The 25,246-nt window shown below is 40.3% G+C and overlaps 1 protein-coding gene across 1 annotated transcript in view; it reads left to right on the plus strand.

The window, feature by feature from the left end:
* Nucleotides 1–25,246, plus strand: part of LOC126474698 (uncharacterized) — a 282,698-nt gene that overhangs the window by 232,997 nt on the left and 24,455 nt on the right. The gene's annotated exons all lie outside the window — the stretch shown is intronic.

The raw sequence follows: 25,246 nt of genomic DNA on the forward strand, positions 1-25,246 counted from the left end.
TTCTTGAAACTAGGCACCACTTTTCTTGCACATGATGAGTTGTCTCATTCAGTGTTTAGTAATACATGGAGTTGATACAATGAGCATTTTTAAATAGTATAAATACATTGACTTCATCTGTAAGGTCTGTTTCATGTCCAAAGGATGTAGATAATTCTGAATAACACAAATAATGAAAGCATATTCTCTACCAAAATATTATTAATTACTGCCACTTTTAATTTGATCTCCATAATATTATGCTGTGTGGCTTTGTAGGTGAGAATATAAGAATTAGCAGATATAGCTGAGTATGATAATAATGTATGTTTGTATACTTCAAAGAATATAAAAGAGAAATTGGATATAATATTAAAGGAGTCCACCTCTATGTTTTCAGTGGTTGTAAACTGTGCCTCTTATTTTATCTACTCACAGTTTTATTGATGATAATGGACACTGAAGAAGTCTAAAAACTTATACAACCAAAGAAACTGTAGCAAGTGATAGTCACTGATCACCAACTGAAGGTGTATAGATTGTTCCATGTAATTTTGGGAGAACTGCTGCTCAGCAGTTTCTCGCCATTTTAAAATGTTTGCAGATGAACATATGGTGAGCCACTGTATTTAAGAACCTGTAAGTGTGTGGGTGGTGTACTAGTAAGTTATTGTGTACCATTACTGGAGAACATGAATTACCCAGAGGCAACATGAATAATCAAAGAATCATCCAAAAAATTGTTCATCCCATATTTCAGGTATATCTGCATGAATAAAAATATATTTTTAAAAAGTTTCAGAAGTTACAAGTTATGGAAGTTACAAGTGTTACGCATAATATATTTCGTAGCAAATTGGTGCCTGTGGGTTGTGATTACTGTAACATGTCAAGTTGCATTTTTTCTTTCCTTCCAATAAGAGTGCACATTGTCTGCATTTATTGTAAAAATTTCCACCACTTTCAAATTTCTTCATGTGCTTGTTAGTGACCAATACCAAAGGGAAAACACAATCCAAGTAATGTCAGGTAATCTCAGGTTTTTCAGTTGTCATAATAAAAATTTTGTCGTTGGGTGTTAATGGCTTCAGTTCTTAGAGAGAGCTTGTATTACTTGTAGCATAAAAAACCAAGTAATTAAAAGAGATGTTTAGTTTACAGTTGCATAAAACATTGGACCAGCCACAGTGCAGACCCACTATGGGCCGAGTTAGTTGCTATTCATAAGCAGCTGGAAATTGCCCTGACTACTGTCACATGATTGGAAGCTGCTGCATACAGTTATGTGTGTGTGTGTGGGGGGGGGGTACCTCAAGTACTATCCTCTCCTGTGGATATTGTCTCCTCTACAGGAAATACAGGATTTATCAGCACTCATCCAACTGACTGCGAGAGGTGTGTCAGTGATTAGTATAAGTGCCCTGTACATTGGTGACAGGGACCAATGAGAACTTGGCCTCCCAGCCAGCTAGTTTGAAGTGCTGCCTTGCTCTGAAACTGGAACTGAATCAGTGAGACTCACTTCATCTTTTGGGAAACCTGCTGTGTCCCATGTCAAAGGGAGGCAAATGCAAGATGGTATTTTCTATTAATCATCAGCAGTTCAAACATATAGTGAATAGTGATACTCTTTTCTGTTTGTTGTTACTCTTGTTTGTTTTAGGTGTAAACAAGACTCAGTGTTCTGCAGGAAGTACAGACCTGTCAGCCTTTTATCTGTGATATAAAGCTACTCACAAAAATGATGACTACATGCATAGAAAAGCTATTCAGTCTTAATCAGGGAAACGAACAAGTGAACTTTAGAAATGGATGTAATGCAATGGACCATTGCAACAGGTGCATCCCTTGGGATATCACTATGTTCAATAATGCCATTAGCCAACTGCTGTTCGATAAATTCCTCCATTATCAGTTGCAAGTGTTTTAGGACTCTGTATGGTTTCCTGTACACTGGACTGTTGTTTCTCTTTGGTATTGTATGTTGTGTAATTGCTGTCACTGGTAATGGTCCACCAGGATTAAGTAGGTCTGTTAATAATAGTAACAAAGCTTCCATCACTGGTCTCTCTCTTCTTTCATAACAATTCACCTTTTCACATAATGCAGAAGCATTGATGGTTTGCTTGTGGCAAAGATCTCCTCCAGACTTATCCAAATCATCCTTTTCTAGGATATCGAAGTTGGCAGCTAGTAAACCTCGTACATGACAAAAGTACTTATGCTCACTGGAATTGGAGTGGTCAGAGACAGTGCTCATGTGTGCATGAGATGTGCTTGCTTGTATGAATGTGCGCGTGCATGTGTGTGTGTGTGGGGGGGGTTCTGAATTTTACTTTGGTCAAAGCTCTATATGTAACAGTCTTTTCGTTGTGCCTGTTGCAACTGTACTCTGGCTCATTCACTACCTATTTTACATGTGGCTCATCTGCAAAGGGGGTCGGTAGTGAATGGTTGCAATTGCGCCCCTAATACTGAGTCATATATTTGCTAGCCTTTCAACAGCAGTGAACTGAATACACACTTGTCTATACCACAACCTTGCACAAAATTAGGTACACTATACAAGTTCATATTGAAACTTATTTAAAAAAAAAAAACACTTCTAATTTTGTGGCCATGCATATTAAAGTTCACAGATAAATCCGATCTGGATAAACAATAATCAACATGGTTTACTGTCTCACATTTTCACGTTGTTCCTTCACAGTTTATTCGCATACACTGGTGTCCATGCTTACACTCATGACACTTTGCTGCTCTGAACTTACCACCACAATAGACAATGACCAAAAGCCCCACTTTCACACTCATATCTCCAGTCCTGAGTTGGGTCACGTGACACTACATTAATCAAAATAATTCCTAAACATGGCCACAAATCGTTTACAATTTTATAAGAATTAAATACTTAAACCTAAATACATTATATAATTCACACACATTTATCACCACATAATTGTATAATTTGTTGCAATTAAAAGGAAAAGTACTATGCATTGGAACTATGAATGCTCATCACAACACAAAACAAGTACTTTCATGTCCATTTTGCATTACACTGCCGTGCGGGATTAGCCGAGCGGTCTAAGGCGCTGCAGTCATGGACTGTGCGGCTGGTCCCGGCAGAGGTTCGAGTCCTCCCTCGGGCATGGGTGTGTGTGTTTGTCCTTAGGATAATTTAGGTTAAGTAGTGTGTAAGCTTAGGGACTGATGACCTTAGCAGTTAAGTCCCATAAGATATCACACACATTTGAACATTTTTGCACTACACTATTTTCACTCTGTATTTAATACATAATTTCATGCTTAAGCACAGAAAATTAAAATCAGTACTAATTTATGACATGCTATCAGATTTACAAAATTAGGAATAATTCCATGCTTTGGCACTGATTCACCCCTCTCCCTTCATTTAATGACATCTTTGCACAAAATATGAGACATATAAATACTTGTCTCACTCTACGAAGATCGAAACTGAATGGCATCTTCATAATAAAATAATGACTTACTTTGCAGTTGTTCTAAACATCTTTATAACTTAATTCTACTATGAAACATTTTGATTGCAGTACACCAGCCCAACATATTATTTCTGCTTCTGTGCTTTAAATTTAAATTACAAGCTACTTGGAAGAGATTGTTTTGACATGACTTCTACTTCAATGATTAGGTATCCAGCAAATCCAAGGACTCACATTACAAGCACACCCTACATAATTAACTTAAGTGCAAAGTCATGTACAGTAATTATATGCAATTATGTAACCAAGTAATTTAAACCATCTGAAACTGCTGAATGCTGCCTTCTCTTTATCTGGGAAAGATAGGTCTATAAATGTATTGACTTGTGTTTGTGCTTTTCGCATCACATCCATTTGTCCATAGCAGATATTTCCATTGCCAGCAAAGCTGCTGTATGGCCATATTATTCCCGGTACCGTACATACCCCAACTTCATGGAGACATTACCTTAGTAATGGCAACATGAAGTAGCACCAAACACAGCCAACCCATATTACTTTATATATATGTATAATAGAGGGAAACATTCCACGTGGGAAAAATTTATCAAAAAAACAAAGATGATGTGACTTACCAAACAAAAGCGCTGGCAGGTCAATAGACACACAAACAAACACATACATACACACAAAATTCAAGCTTTCACAACAAACTGTTGCCTCATCAGGAAAGAGGGAAGGAGAGGGAAAGACGAAAGGATGTGGGTTTTAAGGAAGAGGGTAAGGAGTCATTCCAATCCCGGGAGCGGAAAGACTCACCTTAGGGGGAAAAAAGGACAGGCACACACCCGCACACACACACACACACACACACACACACACACACATCCACCCGCACACACACAGACACAAGCAGACATTTTCCTGCTTGTGTCTGTGCATGTGCGGATGGACACGCGTGCGCGTGCGCGTGCGCGAGCGCACACCCATCCCTCCCTCCCCCCAAGGCAAGTCCCCCCACCCCTGGAACCGGAACGACTCCCCCCCCAGATTCAACCAAACAGCCCTCGTCAAAGATTTACTGTCCTACACTCGTACTCTCTGCTGGAAATATCGCTTTGCCACGAAGAAAAATGATCCTAATCCTACTCCTAATGATCCAACTCCCCAAGACACCTCAAAATCACCCTCTCCAAACCTTCCAGGAATTTCTGACTTCCAGCATTGCATCTCAATCCTTCTTAAAAAACTTTAATCCTACATCCAACATCACCACTGCTGAAGCCCAGGCTATCCGTGATCTGAAGGCTGACCGATCCATCGTCATTCTTCTGGCGGACAAGGGTTCCACGACCGTGGTACTTGATCGTCGGGAGTATGTGGCTGAGGGACTGCGTGAGCTATCAGACAACACCACATACAAAGTTTGCCGAGGTAACCCCATTCCCGATGTCCAGGCGGAGCTTCAAGGAATCCTCAGAACCTTAGGCCGCCTGCAAAACCTTTCACCTGACTCCATCAACCTCCTGACCCCACCGACACCCCGCACCCCTACCTTCTACCTTCTTCCTAAAATCCACAAACCCAATCATCCTGGCCGCCCCATTGTAGCTGGTTACCAAGCCCCCACAGAACGTATCTCTGCCTACGTAGATCAACACCTTCAACCCATTACATGCAGTCTCCCATCCTTCATCAAAAACACCAACCACTTCCTCGAACGCCTGGAATCCTTACCCAATCTGTTACCCTCGGAAACCATCCTAGTAACCATTGATGCCACTTCCTTATACACAAATATTCCGCACGTCCAGGGCCTCGCTGCAATGGAGCATTTCCTTTCACGCCGATCACCTGCCACCCTACCTAAAACCTCTTTCCTCATTACCTTAGCCAGCTTCATCCTGACCCACAACTTCTTCACTTTTGAAGGCCAGACATACTAACAATTAAAGGGAACAGCCATGGGTACCAGGATGGCCCCCTCATACGCCAACCTATTCATGGGTCACTTAGAGGAAGCCTTCTTGGTTACCCAGGTCTGCCAACCCAAAGTTTGGTACAGATTTATTGATGACATCTTCATGATCTGGACTCACAGTGAAGAAGAACTCCAGAATTTCCTCTCCAACCTCAACTCCTTTGCTTCCATCAGATTCACCTGGTCCTACTCCAAATCCCATGCCACTTTCCTTGACGTTGACCTCCACCTGTCCAATGGCCAGCTTCACACGTCCGTCCACATCAAACCCACCAACAAGCAACAGTACCTCCATTATGACAGCTGCCACCCATTCCACATCAAACAGTCCCTTCCCTACAGCCTAGGTCTTCGTGGCAAACGAATCTGCTCCAGTCTGGAATCCCTGAACCATTACACCAACAACCTGACAACAGCTTTCGCATCCCGCAACTACCCTCCCGACCTGGTACAGAAGCAAATAACCAGAGCCACTTCCTCATCCCCTCAAACCCAGAATCCCCCACAGAAGAACCACAAAAGTGCCCCACTTGTGACAGGATACTTTCCGGGACTGGACCAGACTCTGAATGTGGCTCTCCAGCAGGGATACGACTTCCTCAAATCCTGCCCTGAAATGAGATCCATCCTTCATGAAATTCTCCCCACTCCGCCAAGAGTGTCTTTCCGCCGTCCACCTAACCTTCGTAACCTGTTAGTTCATCCCTATGAAATCCCCAAACCACCTTCCCTACCCTCTGGCTCCTATCCTTGTAACCGCCCCCGGTGCAAAACCTGTCCCATGCACCCTCCCACCACCACCTACTCCAGTCCTGTAACCCGGAAGGTGTACACGATCAAAGGCAGAGCCACATGTGAAAGCACCCACGTGATTTACCAACTGACCTGCCTACACTGTGATGCATTCTATGTGGGAATGACCAGCAACAAACTGTCCATTCGCATGAATGGACACAGGCAGACAGTGTTTGTTGATAATGAGGATCACCCTGTGGCTAAACATGCCTTGGTGCACGGCCAGCACATCTTGGCACAGTGTTACACCGTCCGGGTTATCTGGATACTTCCCACCAACACCAACCTATCCGAACTCCGGAGATGGGAACTTGCCCTTCAGTACATCCTCTCTTCTCGTTATCGGCCAGGCCTCAATCTCCGCTAATTTCAAGTTGCCGCCACTCATACCTCACCTGTCTTTCAACAACTTCTTTGCCTCTACACTTCCGCCTCGACTGACATCTCTGCCCAAACTCTTTGTCTTTAAATATGTCTGCTTGTGTCTGTATGTGTGGATGGATATGTGTGTGTGTGTGAGTGTGTACCTGTCCTTTTTTCCCCCTAGGGTGGGTCTTTCCGCTCCCGGGATTGGGGTGGCTCCTTGCCCTCTCCCTTGGAGCCCACATCCTTTCGTCTTTCCCTCTCCTTCCCTCTTTCCTGGTGGGGCGGCTGTTGGTTGCGAGGGCTGGAATTTTGTGTGTGTGTTTGTGTTTGTTTGTGTGTCTATCGACCTGCCAGCGCTTTCGTTCGGTGGGTCGCCTCATCTTTGTTTTTATATATATTTTTTCCCACGTGGGGTGTTTCCCTCTGTTTTATATATATATATATATATATATATATATATAAAAATAGAGGGAGGCGTTCCACATGGGAAAGATATATCTAAGGGCATGGATGGTGTGGCTTGCCGAGCAGGGGTGCTGGCGGGTCGATAGACGCACAAACATGCACGCGGGATTTGGGCTTTCGCGGCAGACTGTTGCCTCGTCGGGAGGGAGAGGGAGGGACGAGGAGATGTGGGTTTTGGGGGAAGGGGGAGGGGAGTCGTTCCGGTCCCGGGGGCGGGAGGACTTGCCTTGGGGGGAGGGAGGGACGGGTGTGCGCTCGCGCACGCGTGTCCATCCGCACATGCACAGACACAAGCAGGAAAATGTCTGCTTGTGTCTGTGTGTGTGCGGGTGGATGTGTGTGTGTGTGTGTGTGCGGGTGTGTTCCTGTCCTTTTTTCCCCCTAAAGTGAGTCTTTCCGCTCCCGGGATTGGAATGACTCCTTACCCTCTTCCTTAAAACCCACATCCTTTCGTCTTTCCCTCTCCTTCCCTCTTTCCTGATGAAGCAACCATTGGTTGCGAAAGCTAGAATTTTGTGTGTATGTTTGTGTTTGTTTGTGTGTCTATCGACCTGCCAGCGCTTTCGTTCGGTAAGTCACCTCATCTTTGTTTTTATAAATATATTTTCCCACGTGTAATGTTTCCCTCTATTATATATATATATATATTAATAGAAGGAAACATTCCACTTGGGAAAATATATCTAAAAACAAAGATGATGTGACTTACCGAACGAAAGCGCTGGCAGGTCGATAGACACACAAACAAACAAGGATTCCAGGCGTTCGAGAAAGCTTTGATGAAGGATGGGAGACTGCATGTAATGGGTTGAAGGTGTTGATCTACGTAGGCAGAGATACGTTCTGTGGGGGCTTGGTAACCTTTCTCGACTGCCTGGAATCCTTACCCAATCTGTTACCCCTGGAAACCATCCTTGTAACCATTGATGCCACTTCCTTATACACAAATATTCCGCACGTCCAGGGTCTCGCTGCGTTGGAGCATTTCCTTTCACGCCGATCACCTGCCACCCTACCTAAAACCTCTTTCCTAATCATCTAGCCAGCTTCATCCTGACCCACAACTTCTTCACTTTTGAAGGCCAGACATACCAACAATTAAAGGGAACAGCCATGGGTACCAGGATGGCCCCCTCATACGCTAACCTATTCATGGGTCAATTAGAGGAAGCCTTCTTGGTTACCCAGGCCTGCCAACCCAAAGTTTGGTACAGATTTATTGATGACATCTTCATGATCTGGACTCTCAGTGAAGAAGAACTCCAGAATTTCCTCTCCAACCTCAACTCCTTTGCTTCCATCAGATTCACCTGGTCCTACTCCAAATCCCATGCCACTTTCCTTGACGTTGACCTCCACCTGTCCAATGGCCAGCTTCACACGTCCGTCCACATCAAACCCACCAACAAGCAACAGTATCTCCATTATGACAGCTGCCACCCATTCCACATCAAACAGTCCCTTCCCTACAGCCTAGGTCTTCGTGGCAAACGAATCTGCTCCAGTCTGGAATCCCTGAACCATTACACCAACAACCTGACAACAGCTTTCGCATCCCGCAACTACCCTCCCGACCTGGTACAGAAGGAAATAACCAGAGCCACTTCCTCATCCCCTCAAACCCAGAATCCCCCACAGAAGAACCACAAAAGTGCCCCACTTGTGACAGGATACTTTCCGGGACTGGACCAGACTCTGAATGTGGCTCTCCAGCAGGGATACGACTTCCTCAAATCCTGCCCTGAAATGAGATCCATCCTTCATTAAATCCTCCCCACTCCACCAAGAGTGTCTTTCCGCCATCCACCTAACCTTCGTAACCTGTTAGTTCATCCCTATGAAATCCCCATACCACCTTCCCTACCCTCTGGCTCCTATCCTTGTAACCGCCCCCGGTGTAAAACCTGTCCCATGCACCCTCCCACCACCACCTACTCCAGTCCTGTAACCCGGAAGGTGTACACGATCAAAGGCAGAGCCACATGTGAAAGCACCCACGTGATTTACCAACTGACCTGCCTACACTGTGATGCATTCTATGTGGGAATGACCAGCAACAAACTGTCCATTTGCATGAATGGACACAGGCAGACAGTGTTTGTTGGTAATGAGGATCACCCTGTGGCTAAACATGCCTTGGTGCACAGCCAGCACATCTTGGCATAGTGTTACACCGTCCGGGTTATCTGGATACTTCCCACTAATACCAACCTATCCGAACTCCGGAGATGGGAACTTGCTCTTCAATATATCCTCTCTTCCCGTTACCCACCAGGCCTCAATCTCCGCTAATTTCAAGTTGCCGCCACTCATACCTCACCTGTCATTCAACATCATCTTTGCCTCTGCACTTCCGCCTCGACTGACATCTCTGCCCAATCTCTTTGTCTTTAAATATGTCTGCTTGTGTCTGTATATGTGTGGATGGATACGTGTGTGTGTGCGAGTGTATACCCGTCCTTTTTTCCCCCTAGGGTGGGTCTTTCCGCTCCCGGGATTGGAATGACTCCTTACCCTCTCCCTTAAAACCCACTTCCTTTCGTCTTTCCCTCTCCTTCCCTCTTTCCTGACGAAGCAACCGTTTGTTGCGAAAGCTAGAATTTTGTGTGTATGTTTGTGTTTGTTTGTGTGTCTATCGACCTGCCAGCTCTTTCGTTCGGTAGGTCACATCATCTTTGTTTAGTTATAACTATAATGGTACCAAAACATGTAGAACACTGTTACAGTGGTGAGTTAATCAGCGTGAGTACTGTCATCAGGAAACATACCAACATTATCTGACAATGTATCCAGATATGTAGATAGTCTCATATTGAGTCTGATTGGGCTGGCAAAATGCAAAGAAATTTGTATTATATAAATGCCCATGTTAGTCTATATGTAGGTTGCACACTTATTGCACATTAACACTTCCGCTTTTTACAGTTGTTACTGTAGTTGCACAACATTGTCGTAACTATATTCTTGTGTTCACAGCTTTTTGCATTGGAATGCAGGCTTTCCAAACTTGTCAGCCAGCAGTACTGTGCTTCCTCTCATTAGCCAAGCCATCCTATCAAAATTTAATCAAATCCTCATAAATCTTGCGTAGACATGCAGACCCACGTTTCCCAGGAGTCAGGCTATCCAAACCTTCCCCGGAACATCCTGTGTTCACTGATCAGCTCTTATTGGGATTTATACAAATGACAAACATGAACACAAATCAAAAACAAACATGGCATAATTATATATATGCTGTTTCACCCCTAAAATGTTCACAAATCAGGAGCTCCCCCTCCCCCCCCCCCCCCTTCCCCTCTGCACAAAGAGAATTTATTCCCTGATGAAGATTCTTATATTTTAAGCACTGCACCCATACAGCTATATCACTGTACATATATAAACCCCAAATTTTTCCATGAATTCCTATATCATTTTTGCACATAATATTTAGCAATATCTTGAAACCCATTCTTTTCTGCCATTTACATGGATAACTGGATTCAATCATACATGGCAAATAAACTCACTAAGGTCATAAAACTTTTACATGCACCCACTTAGTCATTAGTGTTCTTTCCCTTACTTCCCTCATTAACATCTAAGTGCCCTACATGACTATCCCAGCAACAATCCTACCCCCACCCACCAGTATCAACTCCAGGTGCCACAGATAGCCGGGCGAAGTGGCCGTGCGGTTAAAGGCGCTGCAGTCTGGAACCGCAAGACCGCTACGGTCGCAGGTTCGAATCCTGCCTCAGACATGGATGTTTGTGATGTCCTTAGGTTAGTTAGGTTTAACTAGTTCTAAGTTCTAGGGGACTAATGACCTCAGCAGTTGAGTCCCATAGTGCTCAGAGCCATTTTTGCCACAGATACATTAGAAATTTCAATAAAATCTCAACTATTTTTAAACAAACTATATGCAGATTTCCTCCCTGCTTCTATGTTATCCACACTCATTTATACAGAAATAGAGACTATATACACAGTAGGTTTCAGTTCCCGTTTGACTTTTTCAAACAAGGCTTCTATCATACCCACACCAGTTGCGCAAATTCACTGCACAACAGGTTCATTCAATGCAAATACATACAGTATAATGAAGTTTGTTGACCACCAAACAATGACATTGCAACATACACAGCAGCATAAATAATCCTCCAATTAAAAATACACATATACATAGCCCCCAACAATTTTTATAGCTGCATATGATAGTCATACCATACATCCTAATATTTTTTAACTAGACACGGTAGTGTACATTGGAATCTCTCACTTCCTTACTCTTTATTCTTTCACCACATATTTTTTCAACTCCGTTACATTTCTCAGTCCAAATGGCTTTTTGGACACTGGGTATGCCAACCCATATGCATTAGGGTGTGGACAACCAGTTATCTAGGACGGCCCATGGTATAATTGAAATAACTTTTTGATTTCATCACCAATGTCACTGGATTTTTTTCTTGTTCCTCACCAGCACCTTATCTCCCTACTTGAACTTGGTTGTCTTATACCTTTCTCCATGCCTTCTCTGTCTCTCATGTCCATTCTTTAACATTTGCTGTCTGGCTAGCTGCATATTCTCTTAACTTGTCAAGCCTTGAGATGGAGGAAAATTTATGTGTTCTGCTATTAGATTGTCAGGCTTGATATCTTTCATGAACTCATAGGGTGAGAATCCTGTTGCGCAACTCTTCACTGTGTTCATATGATCCTCAAACACAGTTATATACTGTGCTCAAGTGCTATGCTTTTTACTGCAATGTGTCCTACATAGCCTACCCAGCTCCCTCATATACGTCTCAGCCGGGTTTCCTGCAGGGTGGTACACTGAAATCCTTATGCGCTTTATTCCAGATCTTTGCATAAACTCCCCCCACACACTAGATACAAATTGTGCTCCATATATTCTCTGGTTTTATAACGTTCACAAAATAGTCTTTCTCTAGCTTGTTAATTGTATTCTGGCTAGTGGCCATTTTCAGTGGATACAGCTTGTTTGTAAAACTTGTTTGTACAGCTTGTTTGAAGAATACATCAACAGCTAAAAGAACATACTTCACACCCCCTAGACCTGTTGGCAGCCTCCCAGACAAATCACAATTTCTTTTAGAAACAATATTCTGCATCTCTCCTTATGCTGCAATAGTATTATACTCCACTTTTTGACATTTGCCACAAGAAGCCAACTGTCTCTTTACCCTCCTGGTCATGTTGTTAAAACTAACGTAGTCCTGCAGTATTTCCAAACATTTCTGAGCCCCATAATGCCCATGGCTAAGGTGGATGTAATTGATTAATGTTTCCACATGCTCATCTGGCAAACATACCTTCCACTCCTCTTTGTCCATACTTCTTTGCCTAAATAAAATCCCCTGATAAATTCTATAATATTTAGAATTTTTTTCATATTCTTTACTTCCAAAGTTTGCTTTGATAAACTTCAAGGTTTGGTCCCCATTCTGAAGTCTACTCATGTCCTAACAGATGGATTTGATTTCCTTCTCTCCACCCACTCCTTTCATGTACAGTATCTGTAGTTCTTTCTCGTCTCCATTCCCTTCATGTTCTTCTCCAATGAAAGGTAACCCTGATATGGCATCAGCCACATTGTTGTCTGTGCCTTTAACATATCTTATCTCGTAGTTAAACTGCTGCAGAAACATGGCCCATCTCATGAGTATTATTCAACAGCTTACATTCTTGCAAATAGCTCAGAGCCTTATGGTCTGTGTATACAATCACTTTCCTACCTTTCACATATATCCTGAACTTCAAAATCCAAAAACTATGGCTAAAAGTTCCTTCTCTGAGATACCATATATTAATTCATGTTTGGAGAGCATTCTGCTTGCAAAAGCGATAGCCCTGTGCTCTGTCTTCCCATCTACTATGCTCTCCTGAAATAGCACTGCCCCTATCCTGTAATCTGAGCTGTCTGCCCCGATACAGAAGGGCAAAGACAAATCTGGGTAATACAAAATTTTGTTATTTTTTTAAGCTTTTCTTTATAGCTTTAAATTCCCTGTCACACTCAGATGCCCATCACCAGGTTACACTTTCCTTTAATAGTCTGCATAAGTTAGGTGAATTCAGGCTATAATCACGTATATAATTCCTATAGAATGAACATAGTCCTATAAATGATTTCAGTTGTTTCCTGTTTGTTGGCACCTTGCAGTCTACAATGGCCTTGATTTTCTCTTTATTGGGCAGGAGTTTGCTGATGACTGAGAAATAGTAATATTGCTTGAAAAAATTCACATTTACGTAAGTCAAACTATGGAAAACCCAGGGTGGAATGTAACAATATCAGAGAAGGAAAGTTGCTACTCACCATATAGTGGAGATGTTGAGTCGTGATAGGCACAACAGAAAGATTCACACAATTAAAGCTTTCAGCCATTGAGGCCTTTTTCGGCAGTAGACACACATACACACAAGCACGCACGATGCACGCGCGCACACACACACACACACACACACACACACACACACACACATACACGCGCGCGGGGTAAACGCAGACAAAGGCCTTAATGGCTGAAAGCTATAATTGTGTGAATCTTTTTATTGTGCCTATCGCATCTCAGAATCTCCGCTATATGGTGAGTGGCATCTTTCCTTCTCTGGTATTGTTACATTCCATCCTGGATTTTCCATCGTTTGATTTCTGGACAGAATTTTAGCATTATAAAAATTCTGCAATGGTCATTCATGTTCTCTGGCTGATCATTTTCCTTGACTATTATTTTATTTAGCTTTCTTACATCCAATACTATTCTTATAGAACCATCTTTTTTTTCACCACTACTATTAGATTACAATACTTACTCCTCCCCATTTCCAGTATGCTTCACTTCAACATCTTCTGTATCCTGGCCCTTACAGCCTCTTTATCAGCTGTTGCTATACGATAAGGTAAGGTTTGGCGCTTATTACTTCATGTGGCAATACCCTCAAAACATAATTGAAATCTACAACTTTTCCAGGTCTGTCAGGACACATGCTTATGTTTACACAATAAATCTGTAAGCTGCACCTTTTGTTCCTCATTTAAATGTCCCATTTCATTTACTTTGTCATATATCTGCTGTTCAGTACACAATTAATCACCTACCTCATCTATCCTTTGTAAATGAGTCATTATCTCCCCCCCCCCCCCCTTTTAATTTCCCTTTAAATTTTATTCTTCGTCTGTTTCAACCAGCATCAAATTCTACCACTCTGTCCTTTACAAAAATGCTGCTGTCATATTTGTACAGGAAGTCCATGCCCAAAATTACATTCAGTGCCAAGCCTTTCACCACAAAGCAACTAATATCAAAACAATAATCACTACTCTTAAATTCCAGTGACACTTCTCTGCTGGTGGGCTTACTGTATGTCCCAGTTGGTGTCTTAATTTTTACTCCTGTAATTGGTAGTTCCATTAATCCTAAACATTTAATTTGCTGCCAGAAAGATTCAGAAATTGCAGATAAACTTGAGCCAGAGTCAAATAATGCTATATCTATTGGCTGTATCACCACTATTTCTACTCTGTTCAACCCTGATTCCTATAATAAATCACTTTCTATTTCACTCCTGCTTTCCTCATGCATAATGCAAATATCTTTAGGTCTTTCTCCAAAGCATACATCAGTATCCCCTTCAAACAGATCCTTAATAGCAAACTCAACATTCTCTTCTTCACTTAATTCTTCCAATTTTCTGGCAATTTTAAATTTTGTTTCACCCCATTCTTCAGGCTACAAAGCTTCATGTAATTTTGCATAGGATAACCAATCACTCAAATCATAATCAGCCTCCTCCTTTCATAACCATCTACAACCAACATCTATCAGGCTTGCATCCTCATCAGTTAAGAAAACATAGGTTTCGATTTTATCTTCAGGGCAACCTACAGCAACATTCTCCATATCATTTCACATTTCCAGATCCACATTGGACTCATTGTCACTACCACAGTTATCACCTGCACCCACAAGCCCAGTAACATTATCAGTAGGTAATTTACCAGCATTTTTCCACATTGTTATATACACCACTCATATTAACCTTTATATAACACTGAATAATCCTCTCCTCACCTATTTCATAATTCTCCAGACTATTTCCGATAGACATCTCTACCCGTTCATCACATCCATTATTACTGTGAACATTGCCCCTTAGTTCCATATACACTTTTGTTTCCCCTTTTGATGAAACTACATCTGTCTCCAATCTTTCAATGAATTCTGCTGCACACAAACCAATATTGTCCTCCTCTGCTTGTAATTTCTCTTCCCTCTTAAACATGTCATCAATGTTAAGCTCACACTGTCCATTGCTGATATTAGCCGTGTTCCATTTTTCCCTGTTATACCTTTTATTTCTATTTCTGTAATTGTTAACCCCCCCCCCCCCCCCCCCCCCACACACACAGATTTTCATTTCCTAAGACAGTCTCCATATGATACATTCCAATTTCCCTATTTTCCTTGCTAACTTTATTACTCATCCCATCATGTCCTAGGCTGGCCCTGTTCACAGAATTACTAGCCCCCCTGCGGACCTTTTGACTGCCTACCCTGTCCATTTGTATCTGGCATTCCCTCTGTTCTCACACCTTCTCTATCACTCCTCTGATCAAAATTGTTTCTTCTGTCCCCCCCCCCCCCCCCCCAATGAAAAATATCTGTTATCTCTTTGTGGCCTGCTTCTCCAATCTCTATCCTGATTATTCTCATCACTTCTGTCCTCTCTCCACCTGTTATGATTATTACTGTACTCATAATTAATACTGTTTCCCCTTTCATAATACCTTCCACTCTCCCTCTGTTTCATGTATTTAGGTCTGTAATATAATGCCTGGTCCATATTATCCACAAAATTAAGAAGTTCTTCCACTGAATCTGTTGCACTGTGAATCAAATCCCATTGCAAATGCTCTGGTTATCTTCTCTTTAGTGTTGATATTTCTGTTAATATACCCAGTGGCATATCCAGATGATTTAATTTATTCAGTTCTCTAACAGAACTCTCTCATACTTTCCTTTCAACTCTTGTAACTGGATCCATTCAGAAAATCATTTTGCAGTGTTAATTGTTTTACCTGTCCCTAGTATTTGTTCAAGAACAGGTTTTCAAAGGTTTTAAAATCACAAAATTTTTTAGCATTTTGGTTAACCCATGTTTGAGATCCCCCTTCCAATTGCCTCTTAACATATTTAATTTTTGCCTGCTCACTCATCCCTGTCACAAACTTATCCTTACATGCAGCTAAAAAGTCAACTGCGTGGTATTTATTCTCCCCACAAAAAGGTTTTGATTGAAATCCGTGCCCCATAGGATATCCCAACAACAAATTTCCATTCCCTGCTGCTACAGTATTAACTGTTTCCCTCAATATGTTTATTTCCCCTTCTAATTCCTTCTTAATATCAGTAATCCCCTTATGGTCCATCACTCCCATCTTAATGGATTCAATGTCTGCCTCTGTTTCTGAAATAATGTGCATTTCTGTTCCTGTGCCTGAATCTGCCCCACAAGATTACTTTGCACAGTGTCCACCTTGGCTACTAGTCCCTTTTCAACCTCATCAACACTCTCAGTAATTCCCCTGACAATTTTAACCATGTTTTCGACTTTATCTGTAATCTGAATGAATTGGAGATCTAGCTGATCAAAGTTTTCACTCACTATCTTTATTTTATCACTAAGCCTCAATTCCATATCACCTATTTTTGACTCCATTTCTCCAACTATTTCAGTTTTTATATTCCCTATTTTTGAATCTATTTCTCCTAATTTACCACTAAGTTTTACAAAAAATGCACCCAGGTATTCATGCATCTCATCAGCCATGGCTAATGACTGTACTTTTATATCCTCGTGTGACACGATGTCTGCAGTCAGCGGTGGCAGCACAGCTATGCAATGAATTGTAGTCGGCGACATGTACGCACAGAAAACTCAATCAGGAGCGAGAAGATGTGGCGTGGGCCCCTGACAGCATGTAGACGTTTAGGTCGGTGGCACGAATGACGGCGTTGATCCTCAGCAGCACGTGGATACAACTTTGTTGACTGCTTTAGCCGCAGCAACACATGGACGTGGCACGGATGATGGTTTCACCCGTGGCAACACGTGGACGTGGCACAGAAGATTGCATGTGTTCGGCACCCGTTGTAGTGCATGGTCGACTCACCATGCAATGTAAATGACTGCATCACAATCGTGGTGGCCTTATATTGGCGTAACCATGCGGCAGCACGTATCTTGTCCAGCACATGCTGCTACTGCTGATGCACCAATTTAGCTCAGAGCCCCCATACTGACTGTTCAAAAGCCTAAACATCAGACTGACAGCCGATCACGAAGTATTATGGAATAGAATGAAAACAGAAGAGTCTTATCCTGGACGAGCCCCCAATTATAACTCTACTCAGACTCATTCACTACCTATTTTGCACGTGGCTCATCTGCAAACGGGTTGGTAGTGAATGGTTGCATTTGCACCCCTAATACTGAGTCATATATTGGCTAGAGCAGGGAATTGAATACACAATTGTCTATACCAGAACCTTGCGCAAAATGAGGTACACTATACAAGTTCAGATTGAAACCTATTTATTAAAAAAAAAAAAAAAAAAAAAAAAAAAAAAAAAAAAAAAAAAAAAAAAAAAAAAAAAAAAAAAAGCCCTTCTAACTTTGTGGCCATGCATATTAAAGTTCACAAATAAATCTGATCTGGATAAATAATAATTGGTGCAATTCATACACGTGGTTTATTGTGTTGCACATACACACTTTCACATTGTTCCTTCACAGTTTATTCACATTCACATACACTGGCGTCCATGCTTACACACGTGGCACTTTGCTGCTCTGAACTTACCACCACAATGGACAACGACCAAAAGCCCCACTTTCACAGTAATATTTCCAGTCCTGAGTTGGGTCACGTGACACTACATTAATCAAAATAATTCCTAAACATGGCCACAAATTGTTTACAATTTTATAAGATTTAAATACTTAAACCTAAATTCATTATATAATTTTACACACATTTATCACCACATAATTTTATACTTTGTTGCAATAAAAAAAATAAAAAAACACTATGCAAAGGAACTACAAACACTCATCAAAACACAAAACAAGTACTTTCATGTCCATTTGCATTACACTATTTTCACTCTGTATTTAATACATAATTTTATTCTTAAGCACGGAAAAATAAAATCAGTACTAATTTATGACATGCTATCAGATTTACATGATCAGGAATAATTCCATGTTTTGGCACAGTTTCACCCCTCTCCCTTCATTTAATGATGTCTTTGCACGAAATATGAGACATGCAAATACTTGTCTGGCACTACAAAGAGAAAACTGAATGATTTCTTCATAATAAAATAATAGCTAACTTTGCAGTTGTTCTTAACATCTTTATAACTTAATTCTACTATGAAACATTTTGATTGAAGTACACCAGCCCAACATATTATTTCTGCTTCTGCACTTTAAATTTAAGCTATGAGCTACTTGGAAGAGCTCGTTTTCACATGACTTCTGTTTCAATGATTAGGTATCCAACAAATCCAAGGACTCACATTACAAGAACACCCTACATTATTTGCTTAAGTGCAAAGTCATGTACAGTAATTATATGCAATTATGTAACCAAGTAATTTAAACCATCTGAAACTGCTGAATGCTGCCTTCTCTTTATCTGGGAAAGATGGGTCTATAAATGTATTGACTTTTGTTTGTGCTTTTCACATCCCATCCATGCCCACTCAGTACGTGCTGTCCAGGGTGTGACTCACAGCCACAGCAGCAGCAGCAGAGTCAGTTTGGCCACTTATAACTTCATAATATGTTGCTGTATTGTCAAAATTGATTTCATGTATATCTACATCAGTGATTCCCGGAGTGAGTTAGCTCCATCCTACAAGGAGCCCATTTCAGCAATAAAATAGTTGGGGCTGTATTAGATGTAAATAGGAATCCACAAAAGTGGATCCCATTGAAGCAGATCGTAATCAAAATTCCAAATTGTTCTCGCAGAGCTGAAGCTTGCTCCTGTGTACATCAGTGTTTGCCTCATCAGCTAAGACAGGGAGTGGAGTAACTCTGTTTTCTCTCTCCTGCTGACAGTGTTCAGCAACATTATTAATTATTTTTCCAACAACATACTATCCCATGCCCTTCTCTGAGGAGTGGAAAAAGTATATGATACTGCCTGTGATAGGCTAGGAACCACTCCATCACTCATCAAGAGGTCTGTCACTCATCAAGAGATATATTAATTTGTGACACAATACAACATGGCACAACAATCACTTTGCAGTTACTACATGCACAAGGTTCTTTGTAACATTACTGAGGCTTGCAGTGGCTGGACACAAGACATTAGTCAACAGAAGTGACTAACTTCTGCTGATCCAGAACTAGGGAGCCCCTGTTCATCTTTTTGTGAATAGACTTAGCTAACTACCATAGAAGTTAAAGTCAATCAATATCATATTGTTTGGGAGTGTGGGAGAAAAGTAACTAAATTATTTTTTGTAAAATCCCTTTTTGTAGTTCCTTTGACTGCATAGAGATGTGCCAATCATGACCTGAGGTTGAGAGGGTTGATTTTGATTGCTGTGTCTTATCGTTTTATGAGAATAGCTTAATTTTTGGTCCACAGGTAGCAAATGGCCAAAGCCAAAAAGAAACACAGACAGTACACTGTTGATTATTTGAAGTTTGGCTTAATTCCTTCATTGTTGGGCAAACCATTACCTATGTGCCTTTTACACAGCAAAGTGTTAAGCAATGACACTATGGACCCATCCAAGCTGAAGGATCATCCAAGAATGTGTCACCCTGACAAAACAGCTAAAGATTTGAAACACTTTCAAATACTGAAAGAAAAATGTGAAAAGTGACCCAACGTGAACAGTATATTTGCTTTGATGTCACAGAGAGATGATGATAGTCTGCAGGCTTCTTACAGTACCTTGCTACTTAAACCAAAACCTGGAAAACCTTTATACTATTGGAGAATAGTTAATTTCACCAGCCATTAAAGAGGTTTCAAAAACGTTTGTATACAGATCTGCTTATGGACTCTAAAAGAATTCCTCTGAGCAAAAATGGGGTATTGATTAAGTAAGTTGTGATGCTGGAAGTATCATGTGTAACTATCTGCAAATGACCTATTTCTCTGTACAGTTGTATTAGTGAATTTTACATGGTGATGAAGCATTATTATTGGTATCTGTGCATTTTGTTCATGAAGAACTGCTCTTTATGAGAAATGTGACAATATACACTAAAAGTGAACCAATATCTAATGATTTGAAAGATTATTTCATTTAAAAAGTGATCTGTTTATCAAATATAATATCTGCAGTAGCAGATGGAGCACTGCCCATGTTTGGACACTATCAAGGGTGTAAAAGAGGGTGAAAAGCTATTTAAAATAAAATGTTCCCTGGTATTTGCAATACACTGCCTCCTTCATTGACAACATTTACTTGCTAAAAATGTAAGTGATATATTGCATCAATCTCTTCAGTTTTTCATTAATGCAGTAAATAAAATTCTTAGCAAAGCCTAAAATTTTAGGTTATCTGTGCAGTTGGAGAGTTTCTGGATGCTACAGATGCAATTTTAAAATAATATTTAATCAAGGAGAGACCAGACGTTGCTTATTTAACAATTTGTTTATTAAATTTAATTGCAATTACAAGCTGACTGTCTAAATTTGATACAGAAAAAGTCCATCATTTTAGTGATCCTTGCGAGAATTAAACTAATGAAGCAAAACTCTGAATGGTGAAAATTTTACTAGTTTCCCAATTTTTTGCATACAAACTGCCAAGGTGATGACTTTTCAGCCTACATTCAACATTTAAATGTCATTCACACTGACTTTGAATTTAGGCTTGAGGATGGACTCTATGTAAATGCCATAGTGGATTATTAGTCCCTACAGTGATGTCAAGGAAATGGATGTCATATTACAAGAAGAACTGATCAGAATACATACTAACAAAGAATTAAAATACAGTTTAGAAATGAATATCAGCAGTTCAGCCATCAGAGAGACATATCTGTTACTTATCCTGTACTATTAACTATTGCAATAAAGCTTTTGATAATAAACATAAACATGGTTCGTAATATGCTTTAATGTGATTTTTATTTAATCATGTGATTAGCTAATTTTGACTACTTGTCATTGTCAAGCACCTGTAAAACCAACTTGGAAAAGCACTATATTGTCTGCATATATTTCCATGCCTTTCACATCTCACATTAAGATAAAACATTACTGCACAAATTTCTTACAACCACATGGTAACTGATGGGAGCTGGTAATACCTGTAGTCAAAATTAGCTATTTGCACAATTAAATAAAAACAGATTACTGCCTACTATGGACCACGTCTACATTTATTTAATGTCTGGAGGCTGTAGATCCCCACAAATACAAAATTTTTAAGCTTTTGATAGCTTTTACATTTTCATGTCTTATGGAAAGAGGTTTCATTGCATTTGTCAGTCTTCTTACAACAAAAGTAACGGACAGGAAATCACTGATGGAGCAGATTTAGGATTAAACCAAAGTAAATTAAAACCAAAGATCAAAAATTTGGAAACAGAATATCACACTCATCTCTCCCATTAAAAGCATTTTATGTACTAATTTCATTATATATTCATTTTGTGTTTTTTAAAAGTAATAAGTCTTTCACTCTTCACTTCTGCAGTTAAATCTATCAAAGTGAGGAACACTGTATCAGCTATCAAAAGCACATTCCAAGTTGATGAACCCAAAAGCACATTCCAAGTTGATGAACCAGGAAACTTCAGTGTTCTACCCAAAACATAAAAAAAAAAATTACACATCATCTAGAAGACAAAGAGACTTGGGAACCTGAAATGTACAACTACATATTTAATCTGCAAACCTCTGTACCACCACCAATCAGTTACTTTGCTGTTTCAGTTGCAAATTGAGTGAGGGGAAACAGTCTGTATGCCTCTGTATGAGCCCAAATTTCTTGCAACTTATTTTCACAGTCTTTTTGGTGAAATGCACGTTAGTGGCAGTAGATCATTGTGCAGTCAGGTGCAAATGCTGGTTTCAGTATTTCACAAAAAGAACACATTCTTCCCTCCAGGGCATCCCACTTGACTTCATGAATGTCTCTCTAATACTCACAAGTTGATTGAACGTACTGGTAACAAATCTGGCAGCATGCCTCTGAATTGTTTCAATGTCTTCCTTTAATCCAACCTGTTGGGGATCACAAACACTAAAGCAGTACTCAAGAATGGGTTGTGCAGTAGTGTTCTATATGTGGGCTCCTTTATAAATGAGCTTTCCTTTCCTAAAATTCTCCAAATAAACATGAAAATTACATCCAGATATGTAATCGATGTGACTGTGATCAAGCAGCATACCACTAATATTGTATTTGAATATTACTGCATTGTTTTTCCTACTAATCTTCATTAACTTAAAGTGTTCTACCTTTTGAATCAGATATCATTCATCAAACCAAATATAAATTATGTCTAAGTCATTCTGTGTCCTCCTACAGTCACTCAATGATGATAATTTTCCCATATACTACAGCATCATCAGCAAACAGTTGCAGATTGCTGCTTATCCTGTCCATAACATTATTTGCGTGTAGAGAGAACAGGAGTGGCCCTTTCACACTTCCTTGGGGCCTTCCTGGTGATATCCTTGTCGATATTGAATACCAGCCATTGAGGGCAACATGTTTAAGAAGTGTGCAAGCCACTCAGTTGTATGGGAACCTATTTTTTGTGCTTGGATTTTGTTAACAGTCAGCAGTGGGGCTCTGTATGAAGCACTTTAAGGAAATCTAGGAATATGGAATCTGCCTGTTGACTTTTATGCATGGTTCACAGGACATCATATGAGGAAAAGGAAAACTGATTTTTGCATGAGCAATGGGTTCTAAATCTATCCTAATTTGTAGACATGAGCTTTTCAGTCTCAAGGAAATTTATTATATTCAAACTTAGAATATGTTCAAGAATTCAGCAGCAGACCAGTATTAAGGATATTGATCTATAACTTTGTGAATCCATTCTTTCATCCTTCTCATATACAGGAGTTACCTATGTTTTTTTCCAGTTGCCTGGAGCTTTGTGCTGGGTGAGATATTCATGATAAATGTAAGATAATTAAGGGGCTCATACCTGTAATACTGAATTGGGATTTCATCTGGACCTGGTGACTTATTTGTTGTAAATTCTTTCAGTTGCTTCTCTGTACAAGGAATGCCTATTACTATGTTGTCCATATGGGAGTCTGTGTGATGGTCAAATGATGGTATGTGTAGCTCCTCCTGTGTGCTTGGTTTCTTAAATGAAAAATATAAAACTTCAGCTTTCATTTTATTACCTTCTATTGCTACAACAGGCTGGTCAATTAGTGACTGGATAAAAGTCTTTGACCCATGTAGCACCTCAGCATTTTCTGAACTTTGTTTTTAAACTACAGTGACTCTTTTCCATTCTTAATTTACTTGCGGCACATACTCCTCCAGATCATGATTTACAATCAGTTTAAGCTTTGTCCATAATTCCACTATGGTCGTCATATTGAAACTAAATGATGTCCACTCATTGCCTAGGTAGAATGCTAACAACTGCTTATCTACACTTTCTAGTGTAAATACTCTCCTAGCCTTCTCGACAGGCTTATTAACTTTATAGCCATCATCGATATGATGACATCATGAACACTAATCCATGTGTCTATACTGATGCTGAAGAAAAGAAATTTTAACAACAAAGCTGCTGTTTATTACTGGCTGTCTAATTTTAGGCTTTGCCCATTTTCACAAGGCACATATTTAGGATATTGTTGGTATCCACAGTTCTATTTATGTCCTCACACTCAAATGAATCTCTTATCTTCACCATCCAGCCTGATGTGTGGTTCAAATGGCTCGGAGCACTATGGGAGGTCATCAGTCACCTAGAGTGTAGAACTACTTACACCTAACTAATGTAAGGACATCACACACATCCATGCCCGAGGCAGGATTCGAACCTGCGACCATAGCAGTTGCGCGGTTCCAGACTGAAGAGCCTAGAACTGCTCGGCCACCGCAGCCGGTGCCTGATGTGATCCATGTGACAATGATATTTTATGCATAATGGTGAATTTGTTCTTATTGTATTACACTGTGTGTCACTCTGGATTCTTCATCGTAGGTGTTATCATAATTTTGACAGATGCTGATGCAAGCCAGCATAACACACAAAGTAATCCAATAAGAATAAATATTCAGTTGTGTATAAGAGATTGTTTTGCATGGATCACAGCAAGCTGTACAATGGAGACATGAGATTCATTTAAGTGTGATGACAATAGGACTGTCCACACCAACCATATCCTAGATGCAAGTAAGTGGCTTGCAGAAACAGGAAAGGCCAAAAGCTAGTCAGCCAGTAAATAAGCAGCAGTCAGCAACTTTGTCATTAAAATGTCTTTCCTTTAATATCTGAGACCTGCAAGACTTGATATACTGAAAATGTTGATATACTGAAAATGTTGATATACTGAAAATGTTGATATACTGACACTGTTCATAAGGTCATGCCTGTTTGTAGCTACAAGATCTAAACTACTCCCATTGCATGTGGGTTGTGAAACTATCTACTCAAGTTTGTCTTTGGAAAACATGTTCAGAACTGCTTCACAAGACTGTCTATCCATATCAGGTACATTAAATCCGTCACAAGTCTATCCTCAACAGGTTAAAGTCCCATTCAGTAAGTTTTTCATGATCAGGGCATTTTCATGCTATTTACTTTAGACACAATTAGAATGATTCTGCAACTAGTATAGCAAAATTGAGTGGCCAGAAAAAACATCTAGTGATTAACTCGAGTCATATCCAGGACACTTCACAGTCAGTCTGAATTTTGACCTCAATAAACACAATATTTTTGTTTACTGCAATGAACATTTCCCCCCTCCTTATGGTGTCTAATCTGTCTTTCTGATAAACATTTCATGCCTTATTAATGAGAATATTTTGAGCATGACAATTTACCTGCAGGGCAGTAAGATCTTGGTTACAAATGCTTTGGCAATTTACTGTTAAAATTTGGACTGTAAAATGTCTTTAGTTAAAAATGCTACTAAATTTTCTGATAT

The sequence above is a fragment of the Schistocerca serialis genome, chromosome 4 (genome assembly GCF_023864345.2).
Source record: "Schistocerca serialis cubense isolate TAMUIC-IGC-003099 chromosome 4, iqSchSeri2.2, whole genome shotgun sequence".
In the NCBI taxonomy this organism is placed as follows: domain Eukaryota; kingdom Metazoa; phylum Arthropoda; class Insecta; order Orthoptera; family Acrididae; genus Schistocerca; species Schistocerca serialis.